The 18,883-nt window shown below is 47.9% G+C and overlaps 1 protein-coding gene across 4 annotated transcripts in view; it reads right to left on the bottom strand.

Annotated features, from left to right (window-relative positions):
- Positions 1-18,883, bottom strand: part of IDUA (alpha-L-iduronidase) — a 415,485-nt gene that overhangs the window by 20,848 nt on the left and 375,754 nt on the right. The gene's annotated exons all lie outside the window — the stretch shown is intronic.

Raw genomic sequence — 18,883 nt, 5'->3', positions numbered from 1 at the left:
AAGGCTGCGCACAGCGTAGATTCCGGCACTCAGTTTTGCTGTCCCCTCCCCACCAAACTGCCTGTTTCAAAGAAATATGGGGGGGTGCCACCGGGTGTGGTATGGAAGGTAGATAGTAACTAGGTCGACAGTGTCTACGTCGACCACTATTGGTCGACAGGGTCTCTAGGTCGACAGGATCTTTAGGTCGACATGGTCTAGGTCAATAGGTCAAAAGGTCGACATGAGTGTTTTTTGTGTGTCGTTTTCTTCGTAGAGTGACTGGGAACCCCATTTAGTGCACCGTGTCCCCTTGCAGGGCTTGCTTCGCTCGCCATGCTTTGGTCAAGGTGCCTCGCTCTGCTACCACTGCGCTCGGCACGGGTTACCATTCCCAATTGTAGTCCACGTGGATCGTTAAGTATGAAAAGGTTCAAAAAAAAGAAAAAAATAGTGAAAAACTCATGTCGACCTTTTGACCTGTCGACCTAGAACATGTCACCCTAGAGACCCTGTCGACCTAGTTACTGTCGACTGATAGTGGTTTACCTAGATAGTGTTGTCCTAGTTACTGTCGACCTAGAGACCGGATCCCGTGCCACCACGAGTCCGCGCACCCAACAGGTGTGACAAAAATGCTGCAAAGTAAAAATGCTTTTAAAAAATAAGAATTTACTTACCGATAATTCTATTTCTCGGAGTCCGTAGTGGATGCTGGGGTTCCTGAAAGGACCATGGGGAATAGCGGCTCCGCAGGAGACAGGGCACAAAAAGCAAAGCTTTAGGATCAGGTGGTGTGCACTGGCTCCTCCCCCCATGACCCCCCTCCAAGCCTCAGTTAGGTACTGTGCCCGGACGAGCGTACACAATAAGGAAGGATTTATGAATCCCGGGTAAGACTCATACCAGCCACACCAATCACACTGTACAACCTGTGATCTGAACCCAGTTAACAGTATGATAACAACGGAGCCTCTGAAAAGATGGCTCACAACAATAATAACCCGATTTTTGTAACTATGTACAAGTAATGCAGATAATCCGCACTTGGGATGGGCGCCCAGCATCCACTACGGACTCCGAGAAATAGAATTATCGGTAAGTAAATTCTTATTTTCTCTATCGTCCTAGTGGATGCTGGGGTTCCTGAAAGGACCATGGGGATTATACCAAAGCTCCCAAACGGGCGGGAGAGTGCGGATGACTCTGCAGCACCGAATGAGAGAACTCCAGGTCCTCCTTAGCCAGGGTATCAAATTTGTAGGATTTTACAAACGTGTTTGCCCCTGACTAAATAGCCGCTCGGCAAAGTTGTAAAGCCGAGACCCCTCGGGCAGCCGCCCAAGATGAGCCCACCTTCCTTGTGGAATGGGCATTTACATATTTTGGCTGTGGCAGGCCTGCCACAGAATGTGCAAGCTGAATTGTATTACACATCCAACTAGCAAAAGTCTGCTTAAAAGCAAGAGCACCCAGTTTGTTGGGTGCATACAGGATAACAGCAAGTCAGTTTTCCTGACTCCAGCCGTCCTGGAACCTATATTTTCAGGGCCCTGACCACATCTAGCAACTTGGAGTCCTCCAAGTCCCTAGTAGGCGCAAGACACCACAATAAGCTGGTTCAGGTGAAACACTGACACCACCTTAGGGAGAGAACTGGGGACGAGTCCGCAGCTCTGCCCTGTCCGAATGGACAAACAGATATGGGCTTTTTTGAGAAAAAAACCACCAATTTGACACTCGCCTGGTCCAGGCCAGGTCCAAGAGCATGTTCACTTTTCATGTGAGATGCTTCAAATCCACAGATTGGACTGGTTTTAAATAGAGATGAGCGGGTTCGGTTTCTCTGAATCCGAACCCGCCAGAACTTCATGGTTTTTTTCACGGGTCCGAGCAGACTCGGATCTTCCCGCCTTGCTCGGTTAACCCGAGCGCGCCCGAACGTCATCATGACGCTGTCGGATTCTCGCGAGGCTCGGATTCTATCGCGAGACTCGGATTCTATATAAGGAGCCGCGCGTCGCCGCCATTTTCACACGTGCATTGAGATTGATAGGGAGAGGACGTGGCTGGCGTCCTCTCCATTTAGATTATAAGAGACTGAGAGAGATTTACTGGAGCTGACTAGGAGGAGTACTGTTACTGTAGAAGTGTAGAGACTGAGTGGAGAGAGTTTACTAGTGAGGACAGTGCAGTTTACTTTATAATCCGTTCTCTGCCTGAAAAAAGCGATACACAGCACACAGTGACTCAGTCACATACCATATCTGTGTGCACTGCTCAGGCTCAGGCCAGTGTGCTGCATCATCTATTATCTATATATAATATTATATATATCTGTCTGACTGCTCAGCTCACACAGCTTATAATTGTGGGGGAGACTGGGGAGCACTACTGCAGTGCCAGTTATAGGTTATAGCAGGAGCCAGGAGTACATAATATATTATATAGTGAGTGACCACCAGACACACAGTGCAGTTTATTTAATATATCCGTTCTCTGCCTGAAAAAAGCGATACACACAGTGACTCAGTCAGTCACATACCATATCTGTGTGCACTGCTCAGGCTCAGGCCAGTGTGCTGCATCATCTATTATCTATATATAATATTATATATATCTGTCTGACTGCTCAGCTCACACAGCTTATAATTGTGGGGGAGACTGGGGAGCACTACTGCAGTGCCAGTTATAGGTTATAGCAGGAGCCAGGAGTACATAATATATTATATAGTGAGTGACCACCAGACACACAGTGCAGTTTATTTAATATATCCGTTCTCTGCCTGAAAAAAGCGATACACACAGTGACTCAGTCAGTCACATACCATATCTGTGTGCACTGCTCAGGCTCAGGCCAGTGTGCTGCATCATCTATTATCTATATATAATATTATATATATCTGTCTGACTGCTCAGCTCACACAGCTTATAATTGTGGGGGAGACTGGGGAGCACTACTGCAGTGCCAGTTATAGGTTATAGCAGGAGCCAGGAGTACATAATATATTATATAGTGAGTGACCACCAGACACACAGTGCAGTTTATTTAATATATCCGTTCTCTGCCTGAAAAAAGCGATACACACAGTGACTCAGTCAGTCACATACCATATCTGTGTGCACTGCTCAGGCTCAGGCCAGTGTGCTGCATCATCTATATATATTATATATCTGTCTGACTGCTCAGCTCACACAGCTTATAATTGTGGGGGAGACTGGGGAGCACTACTGCAGTGCCAGTTATAGGTTATAGCAGGAGCCAGGAGTACATATTATATTAAAATTAAACAGTGCACACTTTTGCTGCAGGAGTGCCACTGCCAGTGTGACTGACCAGTGACCTGACCACACTGACCACCAGTATAGTTAGTAGTATACTTATATTGTGATTGCCTGAAAAAGTTAAACACTCGTCGTGTGACTTCACTTGTGTGTTTTTTTTTTTTTTATTCTATAAAAATAAAACTCATTCTGCTGACAGACAGTGTCCAGCAGGTCCGTCATTATATAATATATAATATATACCTGTCCGGCTGCAGTAGTGATATATATATATTTTTTATATCATTTATCATCCAGTCGCAGCAGACACAGTACGGTAGTTCACGGCTGTGGCTACCTCTGTGTCTCTGCACTCGGCAGGCAGTCCGTCCATAATTGTAATACCACCTAACCGTGGATTTTTTTCATTCTTCTTTATACATACATAGTTACATAGACATCTTCTCTTTATCAACCAGTCTATATTAGCTGCAGACACAGTACAGTACGGTAGTTCACGGCTGTGGCTACCTCTGTGTCTGCACTCGGCAGGCAGTCCGTCCATAATTGTATACCACCTAACCGTGGTTTTTTTTCATTCTTCTTTATACATACATAGTTACATAGACATCTTCTCTTTATCAACCAGTCTATATTAGCTGCAGACACAGTACAGTACGGTAGTTCACGGCTGTGGCTACCTCTGTGTCTGCACTCGGCAGGCAGTCCGTCCATAATTGTATACCACCTAACCGTGGATTTTTTTCAGTCTTCTTTATACATACATAGTTACATAGACATCTTCTCTTTATCAACCAGTCTATATTAGCTGCAGACACAGTACAGTACGGTAGTTCACGGCTGTGGCTACCTCTGTGTCTGCAGTCGGCAGGCAGTCCATAATTGTATACTAGTATCCATCTCCATTGTTTACCTGAGGTGCCTTTTAGTTGTGCCTATTAAAATATGGAGAACAAAAATGTTGAGGTTCCAAAATTAGGGAAAGATCAAGATCCACTTCCACCTCGTGCTGAAGCTGCTGCCACTAGTCATGGCCGAGACGATGAAATGCCAGCAACGTCGTCTGCCAAGGCCGATGCCCAATGTCATAGTACAGAGCATGTCAAATCCAAAACACCAAATATCAGAAAAAAAAGGACTCCAAAACCTAAAATAAAATTGTCGGAGGAGAAGCGTAAACTTGCCAATATGCCATTTACCACACGGAGTGGCAAGGAACGGCTGAGGCCCTGGCCTATGTTCATGGCTAGTGGTTCAGCTTCACATGAGGATGGAAGCACTCAGCCTCTCGCTAGAAAAATGAAAAGACTCAAGCTGGCAAAAGCAGCACAGCAAAGAACTGTGCATTCTTCGAAATCCCAAATCCACAAGGAGAGTCCAATTGTGTCGGTTGCGATGCCTGACCTTCCCAACACTGGACGTGAAGAGCATGCGCCTTCCACCATTTGCACGCCCCCTGCAAGTGCTGGAAGGAGCACCCGCAGTCCAGTTCCTGATAGTCAGATTGAAGATGTCAGTGTTGAAGTACACCAGGATGAGGAGGATATGGGTGTTGCTGGCGCGGGGGAGGAAATTGACCAGGAGGATTCTGATGGTGAGGTGGTTTGTTTAAGTCAGGCACCCGGGGAGACACCTGTTGTCCGTGGGAGGAATATGGCCGTTGACATGCCAGGTGAAAATACCAAAAAAATCAGCTCTTCGGTGTGGAGGTATTTCACCAGAAATGCGGACAACAGGTGTCAAGCCGTGTGTTCCCTTTGTCAAGCTGTAATAAGTAGGGGTAAGGACGTTAACCACCTCGGAACATCCTCCCTTATACGTCACCTGCAGCGCATTCATAATAAGTCAGTGACAAGTTCAAAAACTTTGGGTGACAGCGGAAGCAGTCCACTGACCAGTAAATCCCTTCCTCTTGTAACCAAGCTCACGCAAACCACCCCACCAACTCCCTCAGTGTCAATTTCCTCCTTCCCCAGGAATGCCAATAGTCCTGCAGGCCATGTCACTGGCAATTCTGACGAGTCCTCTCCTGCCTGGGATTCCTCCGATGCATCCTTGCGTGTAACGCCTACTGCTGCTGGCGCTGCTGTTGTTGCCGCTGGGAGTCGATGGTCATCCCAGAGGGGAAGTCGTAAGCCCACTTGTACTACTTCCAGTAAGCAATTGACTGTTCAACAGTCCTTTGCGAGGAAGATGAAATATCACAGCAGTCATCCTACTGCAAAGCGGATAACTGAGGCCTTGACAACTATGTTGGTGTTAGACGTGCGTCCGGTATCCGCCGTTAGTTCACAGGGAACTAGACAATTTATTGAGGCAGTGTGCCCCCGTTACCAAATACCATCTAGGTTCCACTTCTCTAGGCAGGCGATACCGAGAATGTACACGGACGTCAGAAAAAGACTCACCAGTGTCCTAAAAAATGCAGTTGTACCCAATGTCCACTTAACCACGGACATGTGGACAAGTGGAGCAGGGCAGGGTCAGGACTATATGACTGTGACAGCCCACTGGGTAGATGTATGGACTCCCGCCACAAGAACAGCAGCGGCGGCACCAGTAGCAGCATCTCGCAAACGCCAACTCTTTCCTAGGCAGGCTACGCTTTGTATCACCGCTTTCCAGAATACGCACACAGCTGAAAACCTCTTACGGCAACTGAGGAAGATCATCGCGGAATGGCTTACCCCAATTGGACTCTCCTGTGGATTTGTGGCATCGGACAACGCCAGCAATATTGTGTGTGCATTAAATATGGGCAAATTCCAGCACGTCCCATGTTTTGCACATACCTTGAATTTGGTGGTGCAGAATTTTTTAAAAAACGACAGGGGCGTGCAAGAGATGCTGTCGGTGGCCAGAAGAATTGCGGGACACTTTCGGCGTACAGGCACCACGTACAGAAGACTGGAGCACCACCAAAAACTACTGAACCTGCCCTGCCATCATCTGAAGCAAGAAGTGGTAACGAGGTGGAATTCAACCCTCTATATGCTTCAGAGGTTGGAGGAGCAGCAAAAGGCCATTCAAGCCTATACAATTGAGCACGATATAGGAGGTGGAATGCACCTGTCTCAAGTGCAGTGGAGAATGATTTCAACGTTGTGCAAGGTTCTGATGCCCTTTGAACTTGCCACACGTGAAGTCAGTTCAGACACTGCCAGCCTGAGTCAGGTCATTCCCCTCATCAGGCTTTTGCAGAAGAAGCTGGAGGCATTGAAGAAGGAGCTAAAAGGGAGCGATTCCGCTAGGCATGTGGGACTTGTGGATGCAGCCCTTAATTCGCTTAACAAGGATTCACGGGTGGTCAATCTGTTGAAATCAGAGCACTACATTTTGGCCACCGTGCTCGATCCTAGATTTAAAGCCTACCTTGGATCTCTCTTTTCGGCAGACACAAGTCTGCTGGGGTTGAAAGACCTGCTGGTGACAAAATTGTCAAGTCAAGCGGAACGCGACCTGTCAACATCTCCTCCTTCACATTCTCCCGCAACTGGGGGTGCGAGGAAAAGGCTCAGAATTCCGAGCCCACCCGCTGGCGGTGATGCAGGGCAGTCTGGAGCGACTGCTGATGCTGACATCTGGTCCGGACTGAAGGACCTGACAACGATTACGGACATGTCGTCTACTGTCACTGCATATGATTCTCTCAACATTGATAGAATGGTGGAGGATTATATGAGTGACCGCATCCAAGTAGGCACGTCACACAGTCCGTACTTATACTGGCAGGAAAAAGAGGCAATTTGGAGGCCCTTGCACAAACTGGCTTTATTCTACCTAAGTTGCCCTCCCACAAGTGTGTACTCCGAAAGAGTGTTTAGTGCCGCCGCTCACCTTGTCAGCAATCGGCGTACGAGGTTACATCCAGAAAATGTGGAGAAGATGATGTTCATTAAAATGAATTATAATCAATTCCTCCGCGGAGACATTGACCAGCAGCAATTGCCTCCACAAAGTACACAGGGAGCTGAGATGGTGGATTCCAGTGGGGACGAATTGATAATCTGTGAGGAGGGGGATGTACACGGTGATATATCGGAGGGTGAAGATGAGGTGGACATCTTGCCTCTGTAGAGCCAGTTTGTGCAAGGAGAGATTAATTGCTTCTTTTTTGGGGGGGGTCCAAACCAACCCGTCATATCAGTCACAGTCGTGTGGCAGACCCTGTCACTGAAATGATGGGTTGGTTAAAGTGTGCATGTCCTGTTTTGTTTATACAACATAAGGGTGGGTGGGAGGGCCCAAGGACAATTCCATCTTGCACCTCTTTTTTCTTTTCTTTTTCTTTGCATCATGTGCTGATTGGGGAGGGTTTTTTGGAAGGGACATCCTGCGTGACACTGCAGTGCCACTCCTAGATGGGCCCGGTGTTTGTGTCGGCCACTAGGGTCGCTAATCTTACTCACACAGTCAGCTACCTCATTGCGCCTCTTTTTTTCTTTGCGTCATGTGCTGTTTGGGGAGGGTTTTTTGGAAGGGACATCCTGCGTGACACTGCAGTGCCACTCCTAGATGGGCCCGGTGTTTGTGTCGGCCACTAGGGTCGCTAATCTTACTCACACAGCTACCTCATTGCGCCTCTTTTTTTCTTTGCGTCATGTGCTGTTTGGGGAGGGTTTTTTGGAAGGGACATCCTGCGTGACACTGCAGTGCCACTCCTAGATGGGCCCGGTGTTTGTGTCGGCCACTAGGGTCGCTAATCTTACTCACACAGCTACCTCATTGCGCCTCTTTTTTTCTTTGCGTCATGTGCTGTTTGGGGAGGGTTTTTTGGAAGGGCCATCCTGCGTGACACTGCAGTGCCACTCCTAGATGGGCCCGGTGTTTGTGTCGGCCACTAGGGTCGCTAATCTTACTCACACAGCTACCTCATTGCGCCTCTTTTTTTCTTTGCGTCATGTGCTGTTTGGGGAGGGTTTTTTGGAAGGGACATCCTGCGTGACACTGCAGTGCCACTCCTAGATGGGCCCGGTGTTTGTGTCGGCCACTAGGGTCGCTTATCTTACTCACACAGCGACCTCGGTGCAAATTTTAGGACTAAAAATAATATTGTGAGGTGTGAGGTATTCAGAATAGACTGAAAATGAGTGTAAATTATGGTTTTTGAGGTTAATAATACTTTGGGATCAAAATGACCCCCAAATTCTATGATTTAAGCTGTTTTTTAGTGTTTTTTGAAAAAAACACCCGAATCCAAAACACACCCGAATCCGACAAAAAAAATTCGGTGAGGTTTTGCCAAAACGCGTTCGAACCCAAAACACGGCCGCGGAACCGAACCAAAAACCAAAACCCGAAAAATTTCAGGCGCTCATCTCTAGTTTTAAACCAATGTGTTTTGAGGAATCCCAGAACTACGTTGAGATCCCACAGTGCCACTGGAGGCACAAAAGGGGGTTGTATATGCAATACTCCCTTGACAAACTTCTGGACTTCAGGAACTGAAGCCAATTCTTTCTGGAAGAAAAATCGACAGGGCCGAAATTTGAACCTTAATGGACCCCAATTTGAGGCCCATAGACACTCCTGTTTGCAAGAAATGCAGGAATCGACCGAGTTGAAATTTCTTCGTGGGGCCTTCCTGGCCTCACACCACGCAACATATTTTCGCCACATGTGGTGATAATGTTGTGCGGTCACCTCCTTTCTGGCTTTGACCAGGGTAGGAATGACCTCTTCATGAATGCCTTTTCCCTTAGGATCCGGCGTTCCACCGCCATGCCGTCAAACGCAGCTGCGGTAAGTCTTGGAACAGACATGGTACTTGCTGAAACAAGTCCCTTCTTAGCGGCAGAGGCCATAAGTCCTCTGTGAGCATCTCTTGAAGTTCCGGGTACCAAGTCCTTCTTGGCCAATCCGGAGCCATGAGTATAGTTCTTACTCCTCTACGTCTTATAATTCTCAGTACCTTAGGTATGAAAAGCAGAGGATGGAACACATACACCGACTGGTACACCCACGGTGTTACCAGAACGTCCACAGCTATTGCCTGAGGGTCTCTTAACCTGGCGCAATACCTGTCCCGTTTTTTGTTCAGACGGGACGCCATCATGTCCACCTTTGGTAAGTCCCAACGGTTTACAATTATGTGGAAAACTTCCCCATGAAGTTCCCACTCTGCCGGGTGGAGGTCGTGCCTACTGAGGAAGTCTGCTTCCCAGTTTCCATTCCCGGAATGAAACACTGCTGACAGTGCTATCACATGATTTTCCGCCCAGCGAAAAGTCCTTGCAGTTTTTGCCACTGCCCTCCTGCTTCTTGTGCCGCCCTGTCTATTTACGTGGGCGACTGCCGTGATGTTTTATCCCACTGGATCAATACCGGCTGACCTTGAAGCAGAGGTCTTGCTAAGCTTAGAGCATTATAAATTTACCCTTAGCTATATTTATGTGGAGAAAAATCTCCAGACTTGATCACACTCCCTGGAAATTTTTTCCTTGTGTGACTGCTCCCCAGCCTCTCGGGCTGGCCTCCGTGGTCACCAACATCCAAAACTGAATGCCGAATCTGCGGCCCTCTAGAAGATGAGCACTCTGTAACCACCACAGGAGAGACACCCTTGTCCTTGGTTATAGGGTTATCCGCTGATGCATCTGAAGATGCGATCCGGACCATTTGTCCAGCAGATCCCACTGAAAAGTTCTTGCATGAAATCTGCCGACTGGAATTGCTTCGAAGGAAGTCACCATTTTTTTTACCATGGCCCTTGTGCAATGATGCACTGATTTTAGGAGGTTCCTGACTAGCTCGGATAACTCCCTGGCTTTCTCTTCCGGGAGAAACACCTTTTTCTGGACTGTGTCCAGAATCATCCCTAAGCACAGGAGACTTGTTGTCGGGATCAGCTGCGATTTTGGAATATTTAGAAACCACCCCTGCTGTTGTAACAGTATCCGAGATAGTGCTACTCCGACCTCCAACTGTTCCCTGGACTTTGCCCTTATCAGGAGATCGTCCAAGTAAGGGATAATTAAGACGCCTTTTCTTCGAAGAAGAACCATCATTTCGGCCATTACCTTGGTAAAGACCCGGGGTGCCGTAGACAATCCAAACGGCAGCGTCTGAAACTGATAGTGACAGTTCTGTACCACGAACCTGAGGTACCCTTAGTGATAAGGGCAAATTTGGGACATGGAGGTAAGCATCCCTGATGTCTCGGGACACCAGATAGTCCCCTTCTTCCCGGTTCGTTATCACTGCTCTGAGTGACTCCATCTTGATTTGAACCTTTGTAAGTGTTCAAATTTTTTTTTTTAGATTTAGAATAGGTCTCACCTAGCCTTCTGGCTTCAGTACCACAATATAGTGTGGAATAATACCCCTTTTCTTGTTGTAGGAGGGGTAATTTAATTATCACCTGCTGGGAATACAGCTCGTGAATTTTTTCCCATACTGCCTCCTTGTCGGAGGGAGACCTTGGTAAAGCAGACTTTAGGAGCCTGCGCAGGGGAAACGTCTCGACATTCCAAACTGTACCCCTGGGATACTACTTGTAGGATCCAGGGGTCCTGTACGGTCTCAGCGTCATGCTGAGAGCTTGTCAGAAGCGGTGGAACGCTTCTGTTCCTGGGAATGGGCTGCCTGCTGCAGTCTTCTTCCCTTTCCTCTATCCCTGGGCAGATATGACTCTTATAGGGACGAAAGGACTGAAGCTGAAAAGACGGTGTCTTTTTCTGCAGATATGTGACTTAGGGTAAAAACGGTGGATTTTCCAGCAGTTGCCGTGGCCACCAGGTCCGATGGACCGACCCCAAATAACTCCTCTTCCTTTATACGGCAATACACCTTTGTGCCGTTTGGAATCTGCATCACCTGACCACTGTCGTGTCCATAAACATCTTCTGGCAGATATGGACATCGCACTTACTCTTGATGCCAGAGTGCAAATATCCCTCTGTGCATCTCGCATATATAGAAATACATCCTTTAAATGCTCTATAGTCAATAAAATACTGTCCCTGTCAAGGGTATCAATATTTTTAGTCAGGGAATCCGACCAAGCCACCCCAGCTCTGCACATCCAGGCTGAGGCGATCGCTGGTCGCAGTATAACACCAGTATGTGTGTATATACTTTTTATGATATTTTCCAGCTTCCTGTCAGCTGGCTCCTTGAGGACGGCCCTATCTATAGACGGTACCGCCACTTGTTCTGATAAGCGTGTGAGCGCCTTATCCACCCTAAGGGGTGTTTCCCAACGCGCCCTAACTTCTGGCGGGAAAGGGTATACCGCCCATATTTTCTATCGGGGGGAACCCACGCATCATCACACACTTCATTTAATTTATCTGATTCAGGAAAAACTACGGTAGTTTTTTCACATCCCACATAATACCCTCTTTTGTGGTACTTGTAGTATCAGAAATATGTAACACCTCCTTCATTGCCCTTAACGTGTGGCCCTAATAAGGAATACGTTTGTTTATTCACCGTCGACACTGGATTCAGTGTCCCTGTCTGTGTCTGTGTCGACCGACTAAAGTAAACGGGCGTTTTAAAACCCCTGACGGTGTTTTTGAGACGTCTGGACCGGTACTAATTGTTTGTCGGCCGTCTCATGTCGTCAACCGACCTTGGCGCGTGTTGACATTATCACGTAATTCCCTAAATAAGCCATCCATTCCGGTGTCGACTCCCTAGAGAGTGACATCACCATTACAGGCAATTGCTCCGCCTCCTCACCAACATCGTCCTCATACATGTCGACACACACGTACCGACACACAGCACACACACAGGGAATGCTCTGATAGAGGACAGGACCTACTAGCCCTTTGGAGAGACAGAGGGAGAGTTTGCCAGCACACACCAAAAACGCTATAATTATATAGGGACAACCTTATATAAGTGTTTTCCCTTATAGCATCTTTTTTATATATTTCTAACGCCAAATTAGTGCCCCCCCTCTCTGTTTTAACCCTGTTTCTGTAGTGCAGTGCAGGGGAGAGCCTGGGAGCCTTCCCTCCAGCCTTTCTGTGAGGGAAAATGGCGCTGTGTGCTGAGGAGATAGGCCCCTCCCCTTTTTCGGCGGCCTCGTCTCCCGCTCTTAACGGATTCTGGCAGGGGTTAAATATCTCCATATAGCCCCCGGAGGCTATATGTGAGGTATTTTTAGCCAAAAAAGGTTTTCATTTGCCTCCCAGGGCGCCCCCCTCCCAGCGCCCTGCACCCTCAGTGACTGCCGTGTGAAGTGTGCTGAGAGGAAAATGGCGCACAGCTGCAGTGCTGTGCGCTACCTTAAGAAGACTGAGGAGTCTTCTGCCGCCGATTCTGGACCTCTTCTCGTTTCAGCATCTGCAAGGGGGCCGGCGGCGAGGCTCCGGTGACCATCCAGGCTGTACCTGTGATCGTCCCTCTGGAGCTAATGTCCAGTAGCCAAGAAGCCAATCCATCCTGCACGCAGGTGAGTTCACTTCTTCTCCCCTAAGTCCCTCGTTGCAGTGATCCTGTTGCCAGCAGGACTCACTGTAAAATAAAAAACCTAAGCTAAACTTTTCTAAGCAGCTCTTTAGGAGAGCCACCTAGATTGCACCCTTCTCGGCCGGGCACAAAAATCTAACTGAGGCTTGGAGGGGGGTCATGGGGGGAGGAGCCAGTGCACACCACCTGATCCTAAAGCTTTGCTTTTTGTGCCCTGTCTCCTGCGGAGCCGCTATTCCCCATGGTCCTTTCAGGAACCCCAGCATCCACTAGGACGATAGAGAAATAGAATTAGTAATAGTTTATTTTTATCTAAATCAAATCAATATTTGGTGTGACCACCCTTTGCCTTCAAAACAGCATCAATTCTTCTAGGTACCTGATCTCAACATCATCCAGTCTGTCTAGGATTAGATGAAGACACAGAAGGATTTGAGCAAGCCTACAGTATATCCACAGAGAAGATCTGTGGTCAGTTCTCCAAGATGTTTGGAACAACCTCCCTGCAGAGATCCTTCAAAAACTGTGTGCAAGTGTACCTAGAAGAATTGATGCTGTTTTGAAGACAAAGGGTGGTCACATCAAATATTGATTTGATTTAGATTTCTCTTCCGTAAATTCACTTTGCACTTTATTAATTGATAAAAATAAACTATTAATACTTCTATTTTTGGGAACATTCTTACTTTACAGCATTTTTTCCACACATGCCTAAACTTTTGCACAGTACTGTATTTTTTTTTTTTAAACAGTGGAGGTTTACAGTATTTAACTTAATTTATTGAACTCTGTATCCTGCAGCAGAGTGCACAATGGGGGTCATTCTGACCCGATCGCACGCTGCAGTTTATCGCAGCGGTGCGATCGGGTCAGAACTGCGCATGCGCCGGGACGTTACGATCGCCTCTGCCTGATTGACAGGCAGAGGCGGTCGCTGGGCGGGGGTGGAAAGGCGCGATGAGTAGCTCCCGGCCAGCACGCTAAAGCTGCGCTGGTCGGGAGCTACTCTTGAAGTGCAAAGGCATCGTCGCTGTGCGATGCCTTTGCACTTCTGCGGGGGGGGGGGGGGATGGATTCCTCTGGAGAAGATACATATTCTGCGGCACAAGACACAGAGTCCCTGGACATGGTTATGTGGGAAATTAGCATACACACACACACATAGGAAAATGTCAGACACAGTTTCCCCCCCAAGTACCTTCAGAGAAACACAGAGCTTGGAGCCAGCACACACAGCGCCCCATTAGGCAGTTATAGAATAACTGCCTGGCGCTGACTGTGTACCCTTAATAGAACTACAGTATATACAGCCTCCCCCCCTTCACCAGGGGTGTGGCACTCCCTAGACTGGTGGCGCTGGGCTGCTTTGGGGTAGCACACTGTAACATTTAATTTAGCACTTTATATATCACTTTCATATAATTTTCTACTAATTTCACTTTTTTAATTACACCTGTCATGTGTATCTTCTTTTGTATATAGCTTCAGCTTCCTAACTTTCACTTACACTTTAACCTCACACTGGTGTGCTGCCCTGGGGTGTCTGGCCCTTGCTGGTTTGTGGGGTGTCACGCCTCGGACTTAGACTTAAGGTTAGTTACCCCCAGTACTCAGAGACGCCTTGAAGCGGCCTGGGGGCTTTCCATACCTTTGCAAATGTGTGCAACTGAGATCTCTGAAATTTCTACTACCATGTGTCACAACTGAGGGCCTGAGCTGACGGGAGGTAGCCTCAGTTGTAGGGGCTGAGATGTACCGGAACCTGGGAGGTTGTATCAGACCCCTGGACATGTAAGTAACATAAATAATAACTGCCCGAAGGCGTGACCACGACAACTTGGATAAAAGTCAATGATGTTTATTATGACAACTCCGCAACACAGCAGCAGTAAAAGAAAACGTAAAAGTCAGCAAAGAATAAATACAGTTCCTGGGTACTACAGGATGGCAGGAGCCACAGGGCACTGGTAGTGTGAGATAGTTCTTATAATCTTGTAGATGGAAAGTCCTTACCAGGCCCGACTGTAGCAATGGAGATAACCCAGGATTGTGCCAGCTGGTGTTCCAGGAAAAGCTGGGTTGCTGAAGATAAAACGGCTGCTGTGGATACTGGCTGGAACCAGACTGTTGTTAGCACGGAGTGAATACTGGCTGGAACCAGTTAAATAATAAATGAACTTGGGAGCGATGAAATATGAACTGAAATGTAGAACTTGAGAGCGGAGAAATAATAATACCGGTGGAGAGTGGTAAAGTGTAGAAAGGACACCGGCCCTTTAAGAGAAGCTGTACTCTGCTGGAAGCTGAGCTGGAAGCAGGTAATGTTGTAGCTGGAAACAGATGAATCCACAATGGATTGGAGAGTCAGGCTACACCGCAGGTGGAATGCTGGTGCGGGTCTCTATGGTGGAAGTCTTGAGACAGGAGCTGGAACCTGGAAGACAATCACAGGAGAGAGACAAACAGGAACTAGGTTTGACAACCAAAGCACTGACGCCTTCCTTGCTCAGGCACAGTGTATTTATACCTGCAGCAAGGAAGGGATTGGCTAGGCAATTATGCAGATTAACAATACTGACAACAGATTGGAGGAAATGATCAGCTGACAGAATCCAAGATGGCTGCGCCCATGCAGACACTTGGAGGGAAGTTTGGTTTGTAATCCATGTGGTAATGAAAACAGTAATGGCGGCGCCGGCCACTGGAGACAGGAGACGCCAGGCTGACAAGTGCACATCCAACCACGCGGACACAGCGGAGGCCGCGGCTGACGTAATCGCCACTCTGACACTCTGCATGCAGAAGCTCAGGGACGGCGGCGGAGGCCGCGGGAGACGCCATGCCAGATGTAATAAGGCGTTACTGTGACAGCGTCTCAGAGAGACAGGAGAGGATGCAGGAATGTGAACATTAGGGTAACAGATGGGATCCGGTCCTGGAGCGCTGAGCCAGCCTTAGGAGGCATCTGATGGGTAAGAAATGGCGTCCAGATACCCGGATCGTGACAGCACCCCCCCTTTAGGAGTGGCCCCAGGACACTTCTTTGGCTTTTGAGGAAACTTGGAATGGAATCTCCGGACCAAGGCAGGAGCATGGACATCAGAAGCATTGGTCCATGAACGTTCCTCAGGGCCGTAACCCTTCCAGTCAATAAGATACTGTAGTTGACCGTAACGGTGACGTGAGTCCAGGATCTTGGCCACTTCATACTCAACGCCTCGTTGAGTTTGGACTTTCGGAGTTGGAGGAAGTGAGGAATGAAACCGATTCAAGATCAGCGGTTTCAACAGGGAAACATGGAATGTCCTGGGTATTTTTAAGAAGGGAGGCAACTGAAGTCTGTAAGCAACAGGATTGATGACTTGTTCAATCTTGAAAGGACCGATATAGCGAGGTGCAAACTTCATACTGGGAACTCTTAACCTCAAATTCTTCGTGGATAACCATACCCGATCACCCACCTTGAGAGCAGGAACTGCTCGACGCTTCTTATCCGCAAACTTCTTGTACCTGAACGATGCCTTGAGCAGAGCTGATCGTACGCTCTTCCAGATATTGGCAAACTGATGCAAGGTGATATCCACTGCGGGAACAGAAGTTGCTGGAAGCGGTTGGAACTCAGGGACTTTAGGGTGGAATCCAAAGTTAGTGAAGAATGGTGTTGAAGCAGATGAAGAATGATACTGGTTGTTATGACAGAACTCGGCCCAGGGAAGTAATTGAACCCAGTCATCTTGAGAGGAGGACACATAGATGCGGAGGAAGGCCTCCAAGTCCTGATTCACCCTCTCGGTTTGACCATTGGTCTGAGGATGGTAAGCCGTGGAAAACTTTAGCTTGACTTGAAGGACTTGACATAAACTTCGCCAGAATTTGGCTGCGAATTGAACTCCTCGATCTGAGATAATTTCTTCAGGAAGACCGTGGAGTCGGAAGATCTCTTGTATGAATACTTGAGCCAACTTGGAAGCTGACGGAAGACCGGTGAGAGGAATGAAGTGTGCCATCTTGGTGAACCGGTCAACTACCACCCAGATGGTATTGAACTTGTTGCACATGGGTAAATCTGTAATAAAATCCATCGACAAATGGGTCCAAGGTCGACGGGGAACAGATAGTGGAACCAGTTGCCCCGCAGGCGACTGGCGGGATACCTTATGCTGAGCACACTTTGGGCAAGATGCAATAAACTCCAAGACGTCCTTTTTCAGAGTTGGCCACCAATAGGACCTAGAGATAAACTCCAGGGTTTTTTGGATACCTGTATGTCCGGCAAAACGGGAAGCATGGGCCCAATGCATGAGCTTCTTCCTTAGCATCGGTTTCACAAAACTTTTCCCTGATGGGGGCGTAGAGTCCATCCCTACCGTGGAGAATGCCAACGGATTTATAATAGGATGCTTGTCTGAAGACTCTGACTCATTTTCTTGCTCCCATGAGCGGGAAAGGGCATCGGCCTTGCGATTCTGAGAGCCCGGACAGAACTGGAGTTTAAAGTCGAACCTGGAAAAGAAAAGTGCCCATCTGGCCTGACGAGGGTTGAGACATTGTGCGCCTTTCAGATATAAAAGGTTCTTGTGGTCTGTAAGTATGGTGATTGAATGAGAAGCTCCCTCCAACAGATACCTCCACTCTTCTAGAGCGAGCTTGATGGCTAGCAACTCCTGGTCGCCAATGGCATAGTTGCGCTCAGCTGGGGAGAACTTCCGGGAGAAGAAACTGCAAGGGTGTAAATGGCCATCTTTAGCCCTCTGAGATAACACCGCTCCTACTCCAACGGAGGAGGCATCCACCTCTAAGATGAAAGGAGAGTCGATGTCAGGCTGTTTCAGAACAGGCGCAGAGATGAACCTTTGTTTTAAAAGATGAAATGCTTGCATGGCTTCTTCAGACCACTTGGACGGGTTAGCACCCTTCTTAGTGAAAGCAGTAATAGGCGCCACAATGGTGGAAAAGTCTCGTATAAACTTTCGGTAATAGTTGGCGAACCCTAAGAACCTCTGGACCCCTTTGAGGGTTAAGGGTACCGGCCAATTTTGGATTGCTTGTAGTTTCTCAGGATCCATCTCTAGTCCGGAACCGGACACAATGTACCCTAGAAACGGAATGGACTTGACTTCAAAGACGCATTTTTCTAATTTGCAATAGAGATGATTGACACGGAGACGGGACAGAACCTCTTTAACCCAAAAACGATGTTCCTCTAAATCGTTGGCAAAAATGAGGATATCGTCTAGATAGACCACGACATGACGGTATAGAATGTCTCTGAAGATCTCATTGACAAAATGCTGGAAGACAGCTGGAGCATTGCTCAATCCGAAGGGCATGACGAGGTACTCATAATGTCCGTCACGGGTGTTAAAGGCGGTCTTCCACTCGTCACCCTCACGGATCCGGATGAGATTGTATGCACCTCTCAAGTCCAGCTTTGTAAAGATGGTAGCTCCGCTAACTCTGTCAAAGAGCTCAGTAATCAGGGGTAAAGGATAACGGTTCTTGATGGTAATGTCGTTCAAACCTCTGTAGTCGATGCACGGCCGCAGACCACCATCTTTCTTTTTTACAAAAAAGAAGCCTGCGCCGGCTGGAGAAGAAGAAGGTCGAATGAACCCCTTTGCTAGGTTCTCTTTAATATATTCCTCCATAGAATGCGTCTCAGGCAGAGACAACGGATAAGTTCGGCCTCGAGGTGGAACCTTCCCTGGAACGAGATCAATCGGACAGTCCCATTCTCTATGAGGAGGAAGGATATCAGCAGAAGCTTTACTGAACACATCCGTGAAATCTTGATATGGAGGAGGTGGAACATCAGACGACCTGGGGGAGGAAGAACAGACAGGCAATACTTTAAACAAACATGTCTCAGCACAGGAGGAACCCCATGCCAGGATTTGCGTAGTCGTCCAATCAATTGTAGGATTGTGAAGACGGAGCCATGGAAGGCCCAGGACCACAGGATGTGTGGCTCTTGGAATCACTAAAAAAGAAATAAGTTCGGAATGAAGAACTCCCACTCTCAGACGAACTGGTAGAGTCCTTAAAGAAATAACTGCATCAAAAATTTTGCTGCCATCCACGGCAGTTAAAGAAATGGACGAAGGAAGTCTCTCGGTGGGTAGGGACCACCGTTTAACATAGGCTTCGGTAATAAAGTTCCCAGCTGCTCCGGAATCAAGGAGGGCAATGACGTTCC

Source organism: Pseudophryne corroboree, chromosome 1 (assembly GCF_028390025.1).
Source record: "Pseudophryne corroboree isolate aPseCor3 chromosome 1, aPseCor3.hap2, whole genome shotgun sequence".
Classification (NCBI taxonomy): Eukaryota; Metazoa; Chordata; class Amphibia; order Anura; family Myobatrachidae; genus Pseudophryne; species Pseudophryne corroboree.
Note: the sequence above shows the minus strand (reverse complement) of the source record. Positions and strands in the feature narration are given on the sequence as shown.